The 13,394-nt window shown below is 37.7% G+C and overlaps 1 non-coding gene across 1 annotated transcript; it reads left to right on the forward strand.

Moving 5' to 3' along the window:
• The first annotated feature begins 12,721 nt into the window (after nucleotides 1-12,721).
• LOC111825656 lies at nucleotides 12,722-12,857 on the forward strand. The gene has a single exon (XR_002828844.1). It is a non-coding gene; the product is annotated as a small nucleolar RNA SNORA76 (small nucleolar RNA).
• The last annotated feature ends 537 nt before the right edge of the window (nucleotides 12,858-13,394 follow it).

A 13,394-nucleotide genomic window follows, 5' to 3' on the forward strand; every position in this document is an offset into this window, starting at 1 on the left:
TGAATAGCTAGAGCAGCGTTCCAGAAAAATCCATCAGGCTCATATATGCAGTTCTAGTAAGTCAGGACAGGAATGCGAGGGCGGCTTTCTCTCAGAGGTGCTTGCAGCAATCATTGTTCCTGCACGGGGGTGCAGGATGTGAAGATCCGGGGACCTTTACGGTGCAGGGCTGACTGGCAGCCATTGCTGTCTGCTCTGCCCTGGTGATTCCCAGAGACCCCGCCCCACCCAATTTACAACCCCACCCAAGCTGTGTGCCTCAGCTTTTGCATATGAATGGCCTGCGCCCTCTCACAATCCAGGACCCTTGGGGGATGTCAGAGAGCCAGTTTTGGCCCAATCTCGCAGGGCAGGCCAAGGGAACCCACTGGTGCACGAATTCATGCACTGGGCCTCTAGTATTAAAAGGATTCTTATCAAAACAGACTACTAGTAGAGTAAAAATGTATGCCACAGTGGGAGAATGTATTTACAATGTATTCTGTAAACAAGAGGCCCATATGCAAAATATATGAAGACATTATACCAATCACTATGTAAATGACAAACAACCAACATAAATGATCAAGAATCTTTTCAACTTCTCAAAAATGGATAATTAATTGTCAATACATAAGAGAAAGCATTTAATCTTTATAAATCACCAGGAAAATGTAAACTAACTTCACAATGATTTACAATTGCTTATCACCAACATCAATATGACTGAAATTGAAGACTGTCCTGGCCAGTGTTTCTCAGTGGTTAGAGCATCCACCTGTGCACCTAAGGGTCTCAGGTTCGATTCCCAGTCAAGGGCATGTACCTAGGTTGCAGGCTTTGGCCCAATCTGGGCTCCTGTGGGAGGCAACCAATCAATGTGTCTCTCTCACATCGATGTTTCTCTCTCTCTCTCTTCTCACCCACCTCCCTCCCTTCCACTGTCTCTAAGAATCAATGGAAAAGATATCCTCTGGTGAGAATTAACAAATGAAAAAATTTTAATTGAAAAAAAAAAAACAGACTAAAAACATCAAGCCCTGGCAAGGATGAGGAGAACCTGGAACTCTCATCTTTTTCACTTTGGAAAACTGTTTGGTACTCTCTATTCAAGATGGACATGTACATACCCTATCACCTCCTCCCCAAACATCACAAATCTAAATATAAATGCAATAAAAAAATGCATACATAGATTGACTGAAAGGTTTGCATAACTATAATATAGTAGCATTATTTGGATAGATGCAAACCAGAAATAAGCCAAATGTCAATAAAGATTAATTGAATTCATATTAATAGATAACTAGCTCTAATGTAACAGAGTGGAACAACAGCCATACACATAACTTTCAGTGAGGAAACCAAACACAAAGTAATACACAGTGTATGATTCCACTCAGGCAAAACTAATCTATACAGTAGTGGGAAAAGTGGCTTCCTTTGGAGGAAGTGAGCAGTAAAATGGCAAGGACACAGAAGGACATTAGTGAAAATTCTTCAAGGTATATACGTATTTGTGCACATTTCTGTATGCACATTATAATTTGATAAAAATGATTTAAACAACAGATTAAAATAATGGGAATTATAATGTGAAAGGTAAAACATAATGTCAAAATTAATCACAAAAGAAAACAAAGCATGATTAGTGTTGACTTTGTACTAGAAACTAAATCTAATTTTCTTGACTTGTTCTTTATTTATAAAATTTTGAAAATTCTTTGAAAGATTAAATTATGACTAAATAAAATATTACATATTAAATGCAAAAGGAATAAATTGGAGGATTAATTCAATATACCCACAGGGTATTCTGGATTAAATGAGAAAAATCTTAATTATAGAATTTTACTATTAAAAATAGAAAGTTTGCATGCTTGATGGACTGTATATTTGCATTAATGACTTAGACTACTTGGGCTTATCACCAATTGGAAGTACCAACAGCTCCTCAAATAATTTTAACCCCAATTAAATGTCTTATCTTTTCCCCAAAGCTGCTTATGCTTCCCTGTTCCTAGTTGCTATAAATGACAGCCTAGTATCCTAATAATTTACATTTAAAGCCTCAGTGCTACCCTTGACACTGCCCTCTCTCTTATATGGATCTTTTTGTCTTATTAGCTTTCACATCTATCAAAACGCTTACATTCCAGTGACCAACCTCTCATTCAAGTCCACAATTACTCTCTCCTAAATTATTGCAAATAGTCTTTTCACTTCTAACCTCTTGATGTCAGTCAGACTACTACTATGCAAGGTAGCAGTCTTCATAGTAGTCTTTTTTGTGGGCAGCACTAATCATTTTATTCTTCATTTCAATTTTTTAATTGTGATCCATTACCTAGAGAATAAACTCCAGTATTCTTAGTTTGACTTCCAAGGCCATCCAAAATCTAGCCCCAAACTAATTTCCAACAAGCATGTTATATTCCAGTAATTCACCTCACTTTTCTGCCTGTTTCTTTTATTGTACTGCTCCCATTGTCGAGAATGATTTTTTCCATTTTTCCACAATTCTAAATCCTCTACAGTTAAAACTCAATTTGTCATGAAGGGTTTTGCTATTGAGTGAGGTCATAAAAACTGCAGAGTAAGAACTTAAGTGGTTTTTAAAATTCATCAGGCTTTAGAATCACCTGAGAAGCTTTTAAAATTAACCAGCATTGGAGTCGTATCTGCAGACTCTAAGAGAGCACAGCTCAAGTTACTCAAGTCTGTGAATCTTAAAAGAAAGTCCTTTTGTGGCAGCATGGATGGACCTGGAGAGTATTATGCTTAGTGAAATAAGCCAATCAGAGAAAGACAAATACATAAGATCTCACTTATATGTGGAATCTAATGAATAAAATAAGCCAACAAACAAAATAGAAATAGATTCATAGATAAAGAACAAACTGACAGCTATTAATGGGGAGAAGGGATTGAGGAACTGAGTGAAAAAAGTGAAGGGACTAGGGGGAAAAAAGGAAAAGAAAAAAACAACTCATAGACACAGACAAGAGTATCATGATTACCAGAGGGAGAAGGGGGGGGGAATGGAGACAGATGCAGGTATAGGGGGGATAAATGGTGATGGAAGTAGAGTTGACTTGGTGTCGTGAAAAAAACAATACAATATACAGATAATATAGAATTTTATTAACTTGAAACCTATAGACTTTATTAACCAATGTCACACAAATAAATTCAATAAAAAAAATTTTTTAAAAGGAAAGTCCTTCTGGTGTTGACTGTTGCCACCAGCTCAACACCATTCCAGAGTGGTTTGGGGGGACCTGATGTATTAAAATATGGGCACAGAGGATGGGAGGGCTACGCAGACAACTAAGGTTGTATCATATCCGACTTCCCATGTGCAGCAACAACCATGATCATAAAATGAAGATTGAAGTAAAACAAAATTGTTTGCAGTCCACTTCTGATAAGATTCTGAAAGCACCTACCAAACTGACTAACCTATAGATAATACAGTATTTATAAACTCTGGAAAAATTACCAAAAAATAAATCATAAAAGCAGTATAGCAAAGAGACTGAGCAGATTCTAGAGAAAAGACATTTGGAAGAAAGGAAGAGTACAGTGCCAAAAACATCGTAAGAAAACAGTCAACATATGAAAATTGCATAGAAAATATTGAAAGTAATCAGAAAATAAAAAGCAAACAAGCAAAAGCAAAACATATTTTGCATACAGGAAACACCGCTTTGAATACCACTGATTTCTCATCAGGAACAACTGAGGGCAAAGAAAAGTTGGAACATCTCTAAAGTGCTAAACAAACAACAATAAAAACCTATCAACAAAGAATTCTACATCACAAATTTTTTTTTCATGAATGTAAAGGCAGACCTCCAGTTTCCACCTAAGATGTAAGAGTGTTGCTCCCACCCTAATAACAAGGAAAAGAGGATAATGGACAAAATTATGTTTCTTGGACACATCAAAAAGCTGAGGTAATAGAACACCAACTACTCTGATATCAAAGGAAAGGTAGGGCAGGGGCACTGTTGTAATAGCTGCAGAAGGAGGAAGATCAGATCTTCACACAAGAGGATAAAAAGAATTTGGCTACATTTGGTGAATTGTAAAAAAAGAAAAAGAAAAAAAAGTGAATTATCAAAGTCCCAGTATGAGCGAGTGTAACAGAACAGAAACCCTGAGTCTCAGAGAAGGGGCACTTTGCACTCGCCAGAGACTCTTCTCCAAGGACTCCACTCGCCAGGTACATAGGACTCAACAGGTGCATAAGAATCTACAGGTCAAAGAGTGGGGGCAAGAGGAAGTTGGAGAAAGCCTGCCAAGGTGTTGCAGGCCAGGAGGAGGAGAGCAGGAGCCTTTGGGGAAAGACACTAAGGTGCCTTCTCCTCTAAGTCGTAAAAGGGTTAAGCCACAAGGCAAAGGGCGGCAAATCCTATGCCTGAGGACAGAGTACAACATTCACTGTGGCTGGAGAAAGTGGAGGAAGGGAAAAGGAAAATCATCCCGTCCCTTGGAGAAGAGCAGGGAACTATCCTGGACTGAGTCCACTAGGTGTTTCCTAACACAGGGGGCAGTGGCAGGATGGTTGAGAGAACCCCACCCCTGAGAACCAGGGACTCAGGATCTGAGTAAAACTAAGGCTGGACCAAGAAAACAGAGATCGATTCCCTTGTTTTTCAAAACAGGCCAGCATCACAAGAAACAGTCAAAAACGATTTGCCACTCAGAGAAGCAAAAACTTGGAAATAGACCCTCTCGGAGGGTATCTGATATATCTAACATTTTGAAGTGGTGTGACATCCATTACTTAGATCAGTGGTTCTCAACCTTCCTAATGCCGCGACCCTGTAATACAGTTCCTCATGTTGTGGTGACCCCCAACCATAAAATTATTTTCGTTGCTACTTCATAACTGTAATTTTGCTACTGTTATGAATCGTAATGTAAATATCTGATATGCAGAATGTATTTTCAGGGGTCGCGACCCACAGGTTGAGAACCGCTGACTTAGATAACAGATTAAATAACAAAATAATAATGCACATCACACTATTTCAGATAGGCAGATAGGTAAAAGATATAGACAGATATAAATAATATAGATAGATAGATAGATAGATAGATAGATGATAGATAGATCATTTGTACCATGGAAAATATCTTAGCAAATTCAGGAAACATAAACATTGCATACTTCAGGGAGTGAATTTTGCGGAGAGGTAAGATGCTGTAACTCATTATTTCATTCATCACTACGACATTTGATTATTATTTTAGAAAGTTCTTTTTCAAGTATTTCATAAAAGTTAAATTATATTGATGTTGGCAAAGATGCAGGAAAGCTACTACTTGCAAGAATTACTGATCAATTTTTAGATTAATATAACTTTTTTGGAAAACACTTTGGATCTCAGAGGGTCCTGCGGGACTAGGGAGTGCTGGGTTGAGAGCCACTGAGTGCCCCACTGAGCCGCCCCCTTTCTAGGCTCCTGCCTGGGGGCCTAGCTCACACCACTTATCATGCAAACCTTGCCACACCCAAGGCTCCCAGTGTCACCGTGCTGCCTGCGGTGCCTCCTCCCAGAAGCCTGGCCAGGGGTGCGGAAGGAGCTCTGCCCAGAAGCTGGGCTGGGGAGGAACCACTTAGGCTTGGACTGGAGGCGGGTGAACTGCGCATGCTCGGCCTCAAATCTCGAGCCTTCCGGAAGCCTGCAGGGCCTGGCTGCTGTGTGGGTTCCTGGCGTGGAACCGTGAGGCCTAGCCTTGGGAAGGTTAAGGCTACTAGCAACGCCAACGCTTCCCTCCACTGCACATCTCTGAGTCCATTTGTTCCTCCCAGCAGCAGGGAGGTGTCACAGATATGCCTCAGGAGACTATAGCTGCCAGTTAGTTCCTCGAGCCTGGTCCCTGAATAGCATGTCTGAGGCGTTACTCTGACCCAACTCGGCTGTTAGCACCCTGCGATGTGGGAGAGGCTCCTTCAATCGGTGGCAGTGTGAGATTATCAGTGAGATGGCGGCAGTCTGCAATATTTTAAAAAGGCATTAATTCCAAGACTTCTTACATGCTAATCACCTTGTCAGAGTCAGTTTCATGACGAACTCAACCTGCAAGAGACTGTTGCCCACAAGGTAACACTGCTGGCTCTGTAACTGAATCTTCCGTGGCTAGTCCTCTCTTCTATCTGACTGTCTGGTCAAGAATTCCCTGATACTGGCTCTGGAAGTCCTGCTGGCATCTACCACTGAAGGCTATGGCTGGAAAACTCATGATACTTGCCCTTGGGACCCAGCCGGCATGGTGTGAGGAAACCTAAGCAGCATATAGCACCAACTGAAAGCCATCTTTTGTGTTCAGCATTGCCAGTTTCTTCCCTGTAGGTGAGCATTTGGAGGCAAGCTTCAACACCTACCATCTCCTCAGGTGTCATGAGCAATATTGAAATCATTCTGCATATTCAAAGATATGCCTTCCAGCCACTGTGCACAATGCTCATGGCATTGTTGAGTTTTCCAGGACATAAAATCCAAAGTCTGAAAGTCATTGCTACTTTGTTTCTTATTCACTATCATCAAAGCATAGCCTTTGTCCAACCACAGCCTTTAAAAGCCCCCAGATCAGGGGCAGTGACTCAATGAAACAGGGAATAGAAAAGAAAGATCTGGATCTAAAACAGCAGCAGCAGTAGCAGAAACAACAGCAGCACAGCCTTGTCATCAGCCCCTTGCCCCTCAATATTAATAAGATGAGAGGGTAGGACTGCTTTCCTGGTCTCCATAATTATATTGTGTGGGAACTTTAGGAAAATTTTTCTTTTTAAGACAGACTTGATGTTCATGTGGTCATAATTTTACCTTTCCTTAAATATTACAATAGGGGAACAAGCATTCCTTGTGACATACTCCATAATACTGCCTTCTCTAGGCCAGATATTCAGTACCTTGGTTTTGACATACATATATATATATATATATATATATATATATATATATGTGTGTGTGTGTGTGTGTGTGTGTGTGTGTGTGTGTATAGTCTTGTTTATTGCAGGTTCAAACTTGTGCTGAAGGAATGGGTTGTAACGATTAGTTTTGTGGTTGCACTTTAGAAATATGTGGTGATGCATATTGGTTCATAGATATTAGCCCTTTACACAATATGATCATTAAATACGTTTCTGTGATGTCAAAGGCTCATTTATTTTCTCTTCTGTGTCATATTGGAAATCTACCATCTGTTATAGAAGAATTGTGACTTTAACATTTCACCAGATTGGAGTATAGATTATGTCTCACCCTTTTATTATTAAATGTTTTCATTTTCTTCAAGTTAAAAAAAAAAGAAAACATGTTGATGAAACACATTGAGTATGCTAAAAGTGTCCATTTTTCTCTTTTTTAGCATAAATTTTAATCGTGGACCTATATCCTAAGAAAGTAATCCAAAATTTTGGAAACAATTATATGTATAAATGTATTTAACAAAGTACTCTGCTGAATCTTTTAAATTTATCTACAATTTTCAACTTAGGATAATTCAATTTTTATGACACTTCCACTTTATGGACATGATATAATCATTAGAAATGATTGTTATAAAGACTACACAATATGAACAATGAATGTAATATGATTGCTAATTGCAAAATGAAGATTAAAAGAGACAATGCTGCAAAATTGTGCATAGGCAAAGAACCAAGCTACTAAATTTGTGTCCTGGAAAATTTACCGCCCTACACTTCAGTATTCATATCTATAAAATGAATGTAATAATACATATATCATAGATTTTTCACTAGAACTGAATGAGAAAATAACTGAAGTACATACATTTGCTTCATCCTCAATAAATATTACTTATTAGTATTATTACTATATATTATGAAAATGGAATTTTAAAAGACAAACATGCAGATATAATTGGTATTGGAAGGAAAGGGTCAAACTAATATATATGTATATATATATTTTGTGCTGATGTCATTGGAATTATTTTCCTTTTCTGCATTTTCCAGTTTTTTCATAGTGTGGATCATTGTGTTACCTTCATACTCTGAAAAATTAATTATATTGAATAATGTGGCCTTTATAATTGAAAATTTTCTGCTTAGGACAAATCTGCTCAATATGGAACTATCAACCATATTTGGAATCTTCCTACAGAGTCCTTTCAAATGCCTAATTTGGGGAGGAATAAAGTTGTTTCCTATATTTTGCTTACACTTGAACTTTAGTGTCCTATCAAAGTGATTCTCTTCGATAAAATTCTCTTTTGCTAGAATACTTAAAGTTTCTAGAAAAAAAGATCAAACTTCATTTGGGAAAAACAATGCTCTAACAGTCCAGAAAATAACAGCAGTCAATTACAGCACTGGGCCCTGGTCCTAAGTGAGGTTCTTAGCTCATTTTGGAGCCAAAGATTTGTAAGGCCACAGGACGAATCCCTGACACACATGTGACTGATGACATTGCCCTAGATCTAGTAAGTGTGACTTTATTCAAATATATCCCTGGACTGCTGACAATACCCAAATCCATACCATTCCAAATGAAAGCATGAAGAAGCAATTTTCAGGTGAACTGAAGAAGAAAATCATATGTTTGCACCAAGGGAGGTAGCAAATTTATGAAAACAATATGGGTGAAATGACAGGTTTGTGGGATGATTTTGGTACATTTGCATGTGAATGCTCACTCAGCAGGAACTGTGAGGACAAAGTGGGGAGAGACAAATAAAAAGTCAATTCTTACTTTTTGGTCATAAAGTAAAACTGCTGTAAATAGTTAGAAATTTGGAATAGAGGTGTGTGTGTGTGTGTGTGTGTGTGTGTGTGTGTGTACACTATTTCCCCCCAGAAAGAAATTAAGGAGAAAAAATTATTTTGTTTTTATTTGACTTCAAAATTAACACTGAAGAAAGTGTTGCTAATCATATATGATTACAGCTTTGAAAAAAGCATCTATAAAAGTCTTATGTGTTGACAATTCAATACCCAAGGAATTTCATCAAATGGATGAATTACTAGTAGTTTTTACAAAAGTAAAATAATAATAATAAAAGTAAATAAAATAATAAAGGTAATAATAAACGTAAGATAATATATTCTAATGTATAGGCAGTTTGTCTCTGGATCCTTCTTATACATGGGTTTTCAAAAAACTAGATTTAGAATAAAAATAAAGCTATCCTATCTACAAATTTTGTCAATGCTGTTTTCTTGTCCACTGCTACCATCTCTTCCTTCCTTAAAATGCCATTCCATAGATGTGCCACATATATTAAATCTTTTAATGGTGCTGTAGCATTTCTTATGGTTTATTTTTTGCAACTGTTCTTCCATTTTACAACAAGAACTTACTCTAGCTTTTCTACATGTACACTCCACTCAGCAAAGCTAAATTACAGGATAGTATTTGGATAATTTACAGTGAAAGAAGTACTTTCTAAAATCAAAACTCTGAAGAAGTTTTAAAAAATTTAAAACTAAATAGAAACAATAAAAATTCTTAATATAACAAGAAATCAGAAACACCAGTCAGAAAGGATATATGCACCCCTAGTTCATAGTAGCACAATTTACAATAGCTAAGATTTGGAAACAGCCTAAGTGCCCATCAGTAGATGAGTGGATTAAAGAACGGTGGTACATCTACACAAAGGAATACTACGCTGCTGCAAAAAAGAAGGAACTCTTACCATTTGCAACAGCATGGATGGACCTGGAGAGCATTATGCTAAGCGAAATAAGCCAGTTGGAGAAGGATAAATATCACATGATCTCACTCATTTGTGGAATATAATGAACAACATAAACTGATGAACAAAAATAGAGCCAGAGTCATAGAAGCACTGATCAGACCGTCCAACCTAACAGGGAAGGCAAGGGAGGGGAGGGCAGGATAAGAGATCAACCAAAGGACTTGTATGCATGCATATGAGCATAACCAATGGACATAAACAGTAGGGGGGTGAGGGCATGTGCTGGGGGGTGGGAGCAGCTGGGGAGAGGTCAATGGGGAGAAAAGGAGATTTATGTAATACTTTTAACAATAAAGAATTTAAATAAAAAATAAATAAAATTCTTAATATCTAGCATGGTGTCTGGCACATAGTAGCTATTGAATAATTATTTGTTAAATGCCAATAATTGTCAAGAGATTTTTGGATAAGTTACATCTCTGCTGCAGAGGGCTCCTGTCTGTCAAATAAATTGGCTTTCCTAAATTATTTTAATATCCCATTAAGGTACAAAATCTTCATTTAATAGATCATATCATTTCTATGTCAATATATTATGCTATAATTTGTGAGAGATTTTCTGGGACTTTCAATTTTGAAAAAAATCCATCCCATGATTTATAGAAGTAGTGATGAGATGTTTTACTTCTTTGAATATTTAATTTAGAAAATATAACTGTTGTATGTATGCCTCCTATTGGCAAGGTATATAATTTCACTGACAAGGCATCCATTTCATGCCTACAAACTTGGAAAACAATTCTTACACTGCCACTAAAAGGAGACCTATGAATTACTATTTCAGAATTGAGTCTGGTTTTAATAAGGTATACAATCACAGTAAGTGAGTAGAAAACTTAAAATCTATTTGTCTACATGAAAATGTTAAGAGAAAGGGATATTTCCTAGAAGAAAAATATTTCTCTGAAAACAGATAAGATAGGTCTTATTAAAAATTATGGTAATAAATATGGTGGAGCTTAGGGTTGTATGTGAGAATCTATGAAAGGAAAGCAAAATGATAAATAAGGTAACTGCAAAATGTGCGAACTGTAACTGATTTTTTCCAATTGGAAATAAGTTGTAACTGTAATAAAAGAAATACATGTACTTTGCTTTTAAAATAAATTAAAAAATCAAAGAAAAACATACAAATGAAAGTAAAAATTACACATAAAATGAATAATCCCACCACCACATATAACCATTGCTAACATTTTGTTTATATTCTTCCAATCATTTTTCCCATAAGTACCTACATATACTTTACATGATTGAATTCACAGTATTTTACAATCCGCTTTCACTTTAAAATATAGCATTATGCTTTATACATATACTAGAGGCCCAGTGCACAAAAATTCATGCACTGGGCAGGGCGGGGGAGGAATCCCTCAGCCCGGCCTGCCCTGCCCCCTCTCACTGTCCAGGAGCCCTCAGGGGATGTCCTACTGTTGGCTTAGGCTCACTCCCCATGGGGAGCAGGCCTACGCCTTAGTCTGGCCTCCCTCTGCAGGAGGCAACAGGGCCGATCAGGGGAAGGCGCTGCCTCCATCACCCTGCTGCTGCTGCCACTGCAGGCTGCCACAGCTGCCGGCCCTCCTTGGCCCTCGCAGCTGCTGTGGCTTTGTCCAGAAGGATGTCCGGAAGGATGTCCAGAAGACGTCCGGTCTATCCAGTCTAATTAGCATATTACCCTTTTATTAGTATAGATCATAATCTATGTCATAATATCATCAGCTTCTATTGGTGAATGCTTAAATTCTCTCCAACTTTTCACTACTAAAATATATTATAATGAAATGTCTAGAAAATACATGTTTTCATAATTGTTATAAATTCCCAGTTAAGATTCTGAAAAATAAAAGACATTACTGCTCTAAGGATGATATTGCTGAAATTTCCTGTAGAAAAAAACTATCTATAATAATAAAAGCATAATATGCTAATTAGACTGGATGTCCTTCGGGACGAAGCCATGGCTGCGAGGGCCAAGCCCCTTGCACAAATTTCGTGCATCGGGCCTCTAGTAAATAAATAAAAAACTTGTATCTGGGTGAAACAAAACTACAGAGCAAGGAACACATGAAATTTAAAAAGCCATGAAAGCTTTCTTATACATATAACCACCCCAGCCACTTCCAAACTGATCAAAATAAAACATCCTGTACTCTATCTGTGAACCTCATCAAAGAAAATGCCCTCACATGAAATCATTGATACCATCAGGTAGAGAAAATATACAATGGAATTAAGTGTAGAAAACCTTTAGGTGTCTGACCTAACATCTTTTACTGCATCTTTCTTCTGAGGTCTTCAGAAGAATAAAAACTTCCTAAACAATGACAGCTCAAAACACCTCTCTGAATTGTCTATGAAGTGACAACTCTACCCATCATTTGGAAACAAAAGAGAGTTGGACACAAAAGCTCTGACAGCAGTAATGGGACATAAATTGAAGCATATTCTACAAGGAGGGCTTCTCAGGTGTATTCCAGCGATTTTGAAGAAACAATGCTGCAATTGTTCTTGTGCCCAGAAATAATCTTATTGAAGGTGAAGTTTTCCTGTGTCAGACAGCTCTTCACAAAAATGAAACATTTTTCCCTTCAAGTACCTCCAAAGCAAGATAGTAAGATTTAGGCTGGGCTGCCAGAATGACTACAATAGACCTCAAAGAGAAAGCATCTATTACAGTTTTCTTTCAGCCAAATTCTTTATAATCCCAAACATGTTGTAAAGAATTTTTCTTAGACTCTTGCACACAATTTCAGCAATAACTAAACTTCCACTTTGCCAAACATGCTTGGACAGGTATATCAAAACTATGCAGAAAATAACCAGGAGGCTGGCAATAGTCTGACCGCCTGCCAGCATTTCAGTACTTTTTTTTAAATTGTAAGTTTCATCCTCTTGTTACTTCACATGTTAGTATCATATTAGTCAGTGAAAAAAGTTCTTGTTATTCTCTCTCTCTCTCTTTTTTTTTTCTTATGGGACACACACCAAAAAAAGGTTTCAGGAGCTGCCTTTCAGCCCCCATTGCACCTGCCTGTGGTGCCCAGGGGGTTCAGGCTGCAGCACCAGAGCATATGCCTGCACATTACTGGGGCCAACTGCTCCCACGCAGGCAGTCCTTTTAACTCTGAGCAACACAGCTGGCACTGCTCTGGGATGGGTAGGTGACTGGAGTTTGTAACTACCTAGTCCTTAAACTATGCCCTTGGGCAGTGATTTTCAACCTTTTTCATCTCATGGCACACATAAACTAATTACAAAAATTCTGTGGCACACCAAAAAATAAAAAACAAAATTAAATTTTAAAAGGTTTCCATGAAATATAGACACCCATAAAAAGGAATTACAACCATACACAACCAGATTGATGTCTGGCTTATTTTGCCATCTTTTACTTGAACTAAAAAAAATGTTTTTAAAATCTTTGGTGGGGTCGAGAAACATTCTTGCCTTTGTAGAGCAAAATTGATCTGATTATAATATTCTCAGAAAAATAGAAATGGCTCCATTTCAAGTCCATTAAATAAACTTACTTCCAAAAACACTGATTATGGACTGATTTTTCCATTAGCCAATTATCTATATACTAGAGGCCCGGCGCACAAAATCGTGTGTGGGTACATGTTGGGGTCCAACCCCAACGGGTCCAGGGATCCCCAAAGGTGTGGACGGAGTCG

Source organism: Myotis lucifugus, unplaced genomic scaffold, assembly GCF_000147115.1.
Source record: "Myotis lucifugus unplaced genomic scaffold, Myoluc2.0 scaffold_35, whole genome shotgun sequence".
Classification (NCBI taxonomy): Eukaryota; Metazoa; Chordata; class Mammalia; order Chiroptera; family Vespertilionidae; genus Myotis; species Myotis lucifugus.